Genomic DNA, 11,345 nt, shown 5'->3' with positions numbered 1-11,345 from the left:
ACACGAATGGGTCGGCACGCCCGGTGTATTACCACGAACACACAGAAGACAGGCGTGAAATGGAAGCAATTCCGTGGTTTGTCTGATGAGTGTGGTGCCGGAGGCCTAATTTAAGTCCCTTTCCCTTTACCACCTTATTTTTATAAGGAGATGATGGGAAGGGAAGTGGATTTGACGGTGGAGGAGATGCATAGGAAGGGGAAATATCCTCTTTATATGCGTCTCCTCCTCCGTCGTATAAGGGTAGGCAACGCATCTGCAATTGCGGATGTCTATGGGCAGCGGTCGCTTCGCCATTTTGGCCGATTCAGGTGGCCGCTTGCTCCATTTCCATCTTATGTTATAAAAAAAAGTCGCGGGCAACAGCTAGTGTGTAATAAATAATTCATAGACTAATAATTGAAGTTATACACAATGACAGTTCACAATTAAAATTATGTTTTGTTTATTGTTTTACGGATTTGATAAGAGATGATTTTTACAAATATATATTTTTCATACATACGATTGCTAAGTGAATAAAGATTGCCTTGTTTGTAAAAAAAATAAGAGGATTAAAAGATACACATAAAAAGAAAAAACACAAAAAACTCCGGGACGGCTTTCAACAATATGTCCTCAATACCGTTTGCGATTATGTTTCCCAACAGTGCGTTTCTTTTTTATGTTTACTCGTTGCTTTTGTAGGCAGTATTTAATTTGGAAGCTTGTGTCAGTTTGAACATTAATTTGGTTGTAATCGAAAAGACCCAAGAAGTATTTTTTTTGTTATCATTTAAAAATTGTATGGTAGAATTTTGTATTAAAGGCTAATTTGCAGCTGCACGAATGCAAAGCATTACATAATGCTGTAAGAGTTTAAGTTAACAATAGAGGGCGCACAAGCACCCCAGTGACCTATTTAGCGAAGCGATCAGCCCCTGCTTTAGCATGATACAACACGGATCTCCTTAATCGCTTAAGACGTACACATGTTATATAAATATCATTTATATAACTAAAGTAAAAGCTCTTTACATTCATAGCGCTTGTAAAATACTTAAAAATAATGAAAAAACACTATCCATCAAATCGAACAGTCGTCAGTTCAGGCGTAACTTTTTAACCAAGTGACTATGATTTGATGGGAACATCTATCCCATACCTACTACCGTTGTACACTTCCACATTCAGAATTCAAAATCTCGTAATCATTCATTCTTCCCTTTTCATTCATTCAGAAGTAATCAATAAAATTAAGTAATTAAGTGTGCGTCGTATTTCGTCCGTCCTAATTTATACGCTGTATTTTTTATCTTTAGAAAAGTTGTTTGAAAATAAAAATGAATTTGTACACGAACATCTGCTGAGAGTTTATTAAAACTTGGAAGGATATCCATTATTTTTGTTATCTATTTAAATAATAATACGCAATGCCAGAATTTTTAATCAAAGATGACCGTTCGTTTGTTCGTGAAAATATCGAACGTTCTGTGTAATCTGAAAGACCACAGAGAACATTCGTGAGAACGTTTTCGTAACGACATCGAAATTTGTATTAGAATTGTGCAGCGTACTGAACGTAAAGTACACCAACAAATCTTAACCTTACGAATATTTTCTCGTAACTGTCTAGCAAATATTCGTTATAGCCATCAGAATATATGCGTCGATTTTGTAAGTATATTTGGTAACCTTTAATACTATTTAAATAAAAATATTTATTTTTTATTATGAGCCTCTTTAAGTTGTAAAGCGTAGCGCAGTTGCTGAAATTAATTTAATTTGCATTTGTAGTAACAGTGCGGTGTTTTAGTTAGGAATGGAAATTACAATGAAAAGTAATTAAAATGCTGGGCCGTTTGTATAAAATAAATAAAATGTCAGACAAATTAACATAAATAATAATCCGAATATGATGTTAAAATTAATAAGCATTGTAACTTTAATAAATAATAATACTTGGGCTTGTGACCAAAATGTTTCTGTATTAAGTAATTTCTACGTTTTGTAATCTTACTTCTTACTAATATTATAAATGTGAAAGTTTAGATAGATGTAGGGAGGGATGTTTGTTAGAGTTTGTAGCCTAAATGGCTGAACGGATCTCGATGAAATTTGACATAGACGTAGGGGATAGTCTGAAAGAAGATATATGCTATTAACTTTTGGTTATGAACCACGGACGGAGTTAGCTAGAGAATGCTAGTATACAAATAAACATACAATTTTAAGATGACACTTCTTTGAACATGACAATGGTACATTTTGCATTTTTTACAATAGTAACGTAATACCTTTGTTTATGTTTATGGGTAAGCTATTGATAAAATAATCATATATATCAGCCGACAACAAATGCGTGATATTACATCCATTAGTAACATTCCCATCAAATATTCAACGATCACTTTTTTCAATCAATAACCATTTTGTCTATACAATGAGAAATAATTATGACGTCACGTATCGTTGTTATTTTTAAAATACCATTATGTTTTCACTTCCGCAGATAATGTCCAATATATTTAGTATCAAAGTTCACAATGTTACTACCATATTCCAAAGGTGTTTATTAATTTCATATTACAATGAACAAAGTCTATCAATATTAATTATTGTCGTTCATACATTACAGTTGCCAGAGGTATTAGGTTTTGACGAGTTAATCTAATATGTAGATTGCCACTGAATGAGGCCGTTAGGCAACCTCCCTTTGTCATGCTTTATGACGTAATATAAGGTCGGAATATAAGGGATGTGCGTCCCTATTGTTATCTATTTCTAATGACTGTTAATTAACGCTGTACTACGATTACATTTAAATTAAACTATAGAAACAAATTGTTTCTTGCGTTCTCAGCGGTTAAAATATTATTACCCTTTTCCGAACATATAATTTTTCTCGTGCCCGTCATCATGTTATGTTGGGTTACAACAATTTTGTTTTTATGATACTTCTTTTATCGTAATTTTAGCGTTAACTATGTCCCATTATTCTCTTTGATTCCAGTAAAACATCTGTCAAGGGAGTGTATGCTCTAACTAACTAATATTACAAATGCGAAAGTTTAGATGGATGGATACATGTTTGTTAGAGTATGTAGCCTAACCGCTGAACGAATCTCTGTATAGTCTGGAAGAATACATAGGCTACTTACTTTTGTTTTTATTTATACCACGCGGACGGAGTCGCGGATTAGTTATGTTGATCATTTTTTTTTACTATCGGCCAGTTTTAAAAATTATGTAGTTTCTGTTAGCATCTGCAGAAGTGAGTCTTAAAATTAATTGTCGTTTTATTAAATTGTTACGTCATTTTGAAGACGAAGAGAAGGAGGGTTATGACCTTTGACAGTTTCAAGCAAAGGAAGCAAGGACTGGTTATTAATTTGAGTACGAGAATACCGATAACTTTAAATTTAAACTTTAGAAATCTATTAAAATTAAAATTTGAAGTAAGCTTTATTAAAATTTTAGTCTATTGTACAATACATGGAACATAAACCTGAAAGTATTAAGAATGAATGTGGATGGCTACAAAGGAAGAGAAAGACCGAAGAAAGTATGTTGGATTGTGTGAAAGAGGATATGCTTAAGAAAGGAGTGGATTCAGATATGACGGCTGATAGAGATGTATGGAAGAGCAGCACATGGACAAGTTGATGATGATGATTGTACAATACATATTGTGGACTTATAAAAAGGTAAAGAATTTGTAATTTTCCTTTACTTTCATTTATATTTTGTACAAGTGATAAACGACATTACTTGTGCTTCAACTGCAGAGCTTTTAATGGGATCATTTGTTGAGATTCGAGAGGCGTTGGAATAAGTTTAAATGAAAATAGTTTCCCTCTTAAGTTTCTATTATCGAGTTGATAGGCAAACATCGCTCCATCGGAAGACTGTTGACCTACTTAGACTGCCTGATTTATACACATTCATTTAGATAACAATTTTATAGAATTAAGTCCTTAAAGAACGAATGTACTTGGGAAAGTAACTTAAATTAATTTGTGTTCCGCATGTAATTATAAATACTTTATATTATTGTTTACATTTGTCAAATTCTCAATTGAAAAGGTCAAAATTACCGTTATCATAATAGCTTTGCTTCCTTGATGTTGGTAACTTGTAGTTTATAGCCACTATCCCACGTAAAAGTTTTTTTCCAATTTATTTACTCCCAAGTTTAATAGGGTGATAATATGTAGCATAAAACGTGTCATAAGTGTATGACTTTTGTAAAGGCGGTATTATTCAAATATATGCTGTGATTGCTGACATCCTACGCCACAAAGTAGTGTGTGTTTACGCTTTATTATATTAGTATAGAAGTAAAGATAAACCGTCACATATTATAGTTACAAGTTTAATTTTAATGAAAAGGCTACATTGTTCTAACATTCGGTATTTAACATTCTATCAATATAATGGCATTCTGACTACGTCGAGGTAGAGGGGGACCACTGCGGTTGGCATATTTTCAGTTGACAATTCCTCCCCTATCGTACGCACGCAAAATAAATAACCTAACCCCATTCTTTGACATTCCTTTTCTCCCAAATAAGATTATATGTTCGGCGATACAAGCAAAACATTTCTTACCCTCAAAGTTGACCCACTTTGAGAAATCTCATCGATTTTAGTTTACTCTTGTGTAATATGTTTATCAACTGTCGTTTATCTTGGTTTCGTCTACGCAGATCGTTCTACTTTTACGGGGAAATCCGTTGACAGAAGCTTTGAAATGTTTGCCTTTGATTCGTAAGTAAATCATTGTTGAATTCCTTTCAGTTGGGAGCCGATTAAAAGGCATAATAGAGTCCGAGTACTATCTAAGCGTCCGGATCCTAGGGCTGGGTTCTATTAAGATCGAGAATAGAACTATTGTGATACTTCTATTTGTAAATGTAACTTACATAATATACTTTGAGCTTTTTCAGCATTGTATAATTAATACTTCCATAACAAATATTTGGTCAAAGATTTTTTTAAAGAAAATTGTAATATATATATTTTTTTAAAATAAGTATTCAGCGTTCCTTAAAATAATACCGGATGTTCGGTTTTGTCATATATCATATATCTGTCCGTGAATATATCACGTAGGGAGTGAATTATAAAGTGAAATCGATGAAAGGTTTCCTCTTGCCGCTATAAATTCAACGAGTGGTCCATTAGCTAATGGGTGATCGTACAACGCGATCGAGAAACTTTACTCAAATATAAGTAACTTTATTGTTCTTATGGAATAGCATTTGTTCTTATGGTATTGCTTTTCTTGCCTTTACATGCTTAAGAAAATCAATGTTATTGGAAATGTCAAAGATCAAGCAGGTTTTGTAGATACAAAAATCCTTCAAATTATTTTCATTACCACTAAAAATTACAACTAAGTTAATCTACATTAAGGCTACATTGTTTAAACAAGAGCGGTAGAGTAACATAGTATTCAACCATATGATCATGCTGTTTCTATCATGAATCAGGTGATACTAAATAAAGTGTAACTTTAAACATAGTAAAAGTTGAGCTTTTATTTTTATACTATTTTACATTTTAAGGAATTCATTAAATATCTTTTAAATGATAATACGAACATTTTAAAATGTGTACGATAAATTTTTTGTCGAACAATTTTAATTTTACTTTGCCGTCGTGTTTTCTATAAACTTTTCAACGAATACCTCGATGGAAATAAGTTAAGTTTTTTTCTTAGTTAATCTAAGAATAATCTAAAAACGCTTCCTAAGAACTCTTTTGTTAATAAGAAGTTTTTAACATTTCAATTTTATTTTCAATCTTCTGTTGTATTTTTAATTTTCAAGCTTTAAGGTAATCATACTTCATAGTAATATTATAAATGTGAAAGTTTAGATGGATGGATGTTTGTTAGAATTTGTAGCCTAAACTGCTGAATGGATTTCAATGAAATTTGGCATACACGTAGAGGATAGTCTGGAAGAACACATAGGCTACTTGGTTTTGTTTTATTTAATACCACGCGGACGGAATCGCGGGCGAAAGCTAGTATATTTAGAATTCTACAAGAAGTTGGAGAAAATGAACGGGAAATGTTGTATTTTGTTTATACTTACCAAAAATGGTATAAAAACACATGATCGTTTACAAATTGAGGAACTGTGGTAAAAACGCATAGTAAATCATCAATCACTAGCTAAGGGAAGGAAGTAATGACGTTTAATTTCAAACTTTTAGGCCTTGCTTTAGGAGTTTTTACCCTCGTCACTTTGTTCGAGCATTGTAATCGATGTTTAGGACTTTTATTCCGACGTTTGACAACAAAAATGTGTTATCGTCAACAAAACACGCCTAGAATTTAACGTACGATTTTAATATGTTTTTTTTTTGTAGTTATTACTTAAATTTAAGATTTTTTAGGTTTCATATAATTTTATCTCGACAAAAATATTTATTATATATATCTTTTATCAAAGTAACACATAAATATATCGCTTATTTGTACTTATTATAAATTTAAAAAAAAGCATTCTAATTTTTAAGTAATTTGTTATTATACGGGAAATCGATTGGTATATTTTTCAACCATTGAACTTTTGAATTGTTTATTGAACGAAGAGAAACCTTTACATATGTCAGTGGTGCAAAGGTCCGGTAACTTGACAGTTCAACAACTTGGCTATTCAGCTGCATATGTTAAGGGGTCAGAGGTTGACGGCATTAAGGTTCATTTAACTGTAAACTGTCGGGAAACTTTGAATTAACCACTTGATTAATTTTAGGTCGCCAACTTCGTTCATTAGGCACTAATGCCTTTTATTTAGTTTAAACTTTAGTAACATTAATTATTTATAACCATGACATTTTGTTTAAAAAGTTTTCACTCAATATTATAACTTACTAACTGTTCCCGTGCGGCTTCATCAGCATGCAATTATGAAAATTGTTTTCATTTGTCAAATTATCAATTGCAAATGTCAAAATGTCATGATATGATGACAAAGCATTGCAATCTTACTTCCTTGATGTTGGTAATTGGTTGACTTTAGGTATTTTATCCAATACCCTCTGAGTTTAAAAGCGTGAAAATATATAGCCTAAAGCTTGACGTAATTAAAGGGCTTTTTGTTAATGAAACTATTATTCAAAAATATGCTGTAATTGCTGACATCCTAGGCCACAAAATTGTGTGTGTTTACGCTTTATTATATTAGTACAGATTTATAAATCATACATTGTAAAGTTTTAATAACTTTATTAACATAAATATTAGGTAGTAGACTAGTAGAGTTATATAAATTTAAGAAGGGACATTTTTAAAGGAGTACATAAGAAGGAAATTCAATAAGTGAGTCACGTTCGCCTGTTTGACAAACTGACATCGTAATATCATAGCGCTTGACACTCGAGACGAAGGTAATTAAATAAAGATCATTCGTATTTTTGAAACAAATATTGCGTAAAATAAAAATACATTTTTACATTAGGTCATCAATTTTGTTGTTTATTCGAATAACAGCGGTGGTAGAGATTGGCACCCATTGCTGGCTTGGGCAGCTTTGATTGGAGGTAAACTACAATTGACTTTTTTGGAGTTGATTTATAGGTCTTAACTGCTTTCTCCTAACGTATTTTCGATCATAAAAATCTATGATTCGCATGACTAAAAGTATTAGTGTATTTTTAAAAAAGGAGTTTATCCAATGCTAGATTTTTCATTTTGTTTATAGCTGCAATTTAGGTGAAACGTTCATGATATTGGAAAATTTGGAGTGGCATATATTTGATTTGGCTAGTCACGTCTGGCATAAATCAAGCCCAATCGATCGCTCACGCTGAATACTCGATACCCTATTTGAATATATGTATGTAATGTCATTAAGGTGACATTACTGACCTCAGACATAATTGACATTTCTTTTATCTGTGTTTCTTTGTGAGAGAATGAGCGGGATGCAAAACAGAGGACATGATTGAGAATATGTTAGTTAGGACGTTGATGATACAATAAAATATGAGAGAAAATTTAAGAGTGTTTATAGTCAAGTAAAATTGTAATTTACTTTTGAATACGCAATTTTCAAATTGCCTTTATAGTCTTTTGCGGGTCGGGAGATTTGGAAAAAATCGCCAACGAGACGTGAATAGCAAAATGGCTTTATTTGAATCTTTAATTTAATATGAAAGTTTTTTTACTATGACCTAGATAGTAATTTAATATTGAAATTGTGTACGTCGAGTAGTTAATACTTAAAAATTAAGAGGTTTTATAAGTCTCTGCACCATGGATTAAGACAAAATTATGAAACAGAGCCACGGTCTTTTAGAGCGCGTGCACACCTTTGACTAAACTATTGCACAAATGATTAGTCACGCTTTGATTCCTATGAGCTTATATAGAGGTGCGGATACTACTCGATTTTTAATTGTACAACTAAATAGTTGAATATACAGCGAAATAATCGACAATTGTACAACAGTTGTGCATGCACCCGCTCTTTGTCTTTAACAGAAACGGCAACGGCATTAACTGCTGCAATGAGCCGTTTCAAAAGTGCACACAGAAGACAGGCGTGAAGTGGAAGTAATTCCGCCTTCCATTCTCTACCCCTCAATGCAGTGGTACGCAATGCTCATTAACATAAAAGCAACTATAACAAACTAAGAATAAAAGTGTTGCTTTTATTAAAACTTTTTTTTTGCAATTTTTCTCTAATTAAATCTTTCATATTGCACCAATGAAGCTACTCGGTTCTTTTTGCACTTTAATTAGCGCCTTGTTCGCCAAGCCTTGCAAAATGTGCAATAGAAACGCAATTTATCTAGCGCTGATTTATGAAACGTAATATTTTTTTTTTATAACTTAACGTTTACTGAATGAAGAGTATAAAATAAAAAATCATTTCATTATTATAAAACTGTGAATTATTTTCTGTTTCGAGTACTAGAGGCTAAGTTTTTCAATCGATTTTTAGTTTATTTCAAAATGTTTCTGTTATAAAATAATAAAAACTTAATATAGCAGTTTATGTTTTTTTTATCGGTTGTTTTGAGTATAAGTTGTAGGAAATTTTTAATGTTCAAACATAAAATCGTAACTCAAATTCACAATCAGCTTTGTTTATAAAGGTTTTAGAAAACAAATGTAAATATTCTGTAAAGATAAGTGAGGTGAATTAGTTTCGACTAGAGTGCGGAGCAGACGTGAGTGGAACTTCTAAGGAAGTTTGCCTCAGTCACGTAATCTCGTTTATGTAAATATTTGCCTCTGACTATACCGTATCTTGACGAAGATTTTTTTTCTGAGCTCCAAATCCGCAGTCGTCAGGCAATTGTTTTTATTTACCTAAATTTTGCCTCAATATGTGTTGGCCTTTTGTCACCGACTACATGCAAATGACCGCCCGCAGCTGGCCACTAAGTGGAAATAGACACTAAAACACATTCTTTCACGATACTTTAGCGAAAAATCGTTTACTTTTTCCCATTAACTCATCTTGATGTCCATTAGCTAATGGTGTCAGTAATGGCTCTCGACAAACACTAGCAAGTAACCTAGTCTCTTACATTTTATGAACTGTAGCTAAAGTTACCTGGAAAAAGATAAATCTGCTGTGTATTTTGTTATAAGAACCGACCGATAATTTTGGTATGGTTTTTTTGCTGTACCTTCACCGAAAATGTCATGTTTGTCAATATTTTGTCAATGAATTTTAGTTGTACACTCAATTTTGCCCGTGATGTCCGCGCAGAATTAAAAAAAATAGGAAGTAGCCTACATGTTCTTCCAAACTATATTTTACAACTGTACCAAATTTCATCGAGATCCGTTAAATAGTTTAGGCTACAAACTCTAACAAACATCCATCCATTTAAACTTTCGCATTTGTAATATTAATTGCGTTGGTTTTAATAAATTTAATTCAAATTGCCTCGGTACAGTTTGCTTGATTAACAAATAGCACAAAATGTTATTTCTTCTTTTTATTTAAAAAATGCTTTTGACTTTAACACAATAGAGTTAGCGCTTTAAAATGCAAATCGAAAACAGTTAAAGTTAGCAGCGTTGAAAGGAAACTTTACCAGCCAAATATTCTAAAAACCGTTTGCAGCTATTCTAGAATATTCTGTACTCTATATACAAAATTACATTAATATCTGTGATAAATATATATATCAAAATTACATAAATAGTGTTTTTTTTTGTGTTTGTGTTTTTCAAGCGTGTGTTTTTTTTTTCGTCTAAATTGCCTCCGTCGGAACCTCCCCTTTAAAAATTGTTATATGTATGTACATACAGAAAGTGTATCTTCAGTAAAGGGTAAATTTTTAACAAAAAAAAAAAACAAGTATCAAACCGATTATTATTTACTCTTATATTGAAAACTCTATACCTAATTCCAACATTAAAAATGTGCAAAGAATGTAAACAACGATTGAGATATAAATCCATTAATTTGTCATTAAACATCAATTATAAAAAAAAACTAGTTCAACTGAACTTAATTAAAATTTAACCCGATGTTGGTGGTTGTTCCCGACGGCAGCTGACGTTTGACGTCAAGTCAAACGCAATCCATCACTCAGTTAACGAGGCTTAAAAATGTTTCCTCTCCGCTCGCGTCTACAACAACAATTTATTACTTTGAACGTTACATTGTTGTTACAAATGTTTCAAATTACTACTATACTGTTTCTAACACTATAATGTTTTTGATATCTACCGAGTGTACTGAAGACTTCAACTGATACACTCAGAAACGATAAGAGATCGTTAAGGAGTAACCTTAATTATAATAGTAATACATAATTATGATCTGACATTTTCAAATTTAATAACTTTGTTTATGAAATCAAGTTATACGATGTAAAGGAAATTTAATTTAGTTCCTTAATTTACAAATTAATTAAGGGCTCCCTCGTCGTATGACAGACTTGATTAGTCTAGAAATAGTGCTTCTAGGTAAATTTACATTTTATTAATGTACATCAAAAGCTGAAATATAAGATATAAAATTAGTAGACGTCTATTAAATTTACTTTGATACATCTTTAACGTTGGTATTGTCGTTTCTTTAGCGTATGTTGGACCAGTTACTGCCACGTTACTTATAGTGCTGTAGAGTAGATTAAGGACACTAATGGGTACCATTAGTGATTATGAAACGACTTGGAGGCAGCAGACAATATTCCGAATTTAGGAGACTTTTTTTATATGAGAAGGGGGCAAACGAGTCGCTAGAACACAAAGGTGGTCAACGACGCCCATGGACATCCGCAACACCAGAAGAACTACAGATGCGTTGCCGGCCTTTGAGGAAATTGTAGGCTCGCTTCTTGAAGGGTCCTAAGTCGTATTGGTTTAGAAACACCGCCGA

This window comes from Papilio polytes, unplaced genomic scaffold, assembly GCF_000836215.1.
Source record: "Papilio polytes unplaced genomic scaffold, Ppol_1.0 DF821289.1, whole genome shotgun sequence".
Taxonomy (NCBI): domain Eukaryota; kingdom Metazoa; phylum Arthropoda; class Insecta; order Lepidoptera; family Papilionidae; genus Papilio; species Papilio polytes.
The sequence above is the reverse complement of the archived record's forward strand: the minus strand, read 5'-3'. Positions refer to the sequence as shown.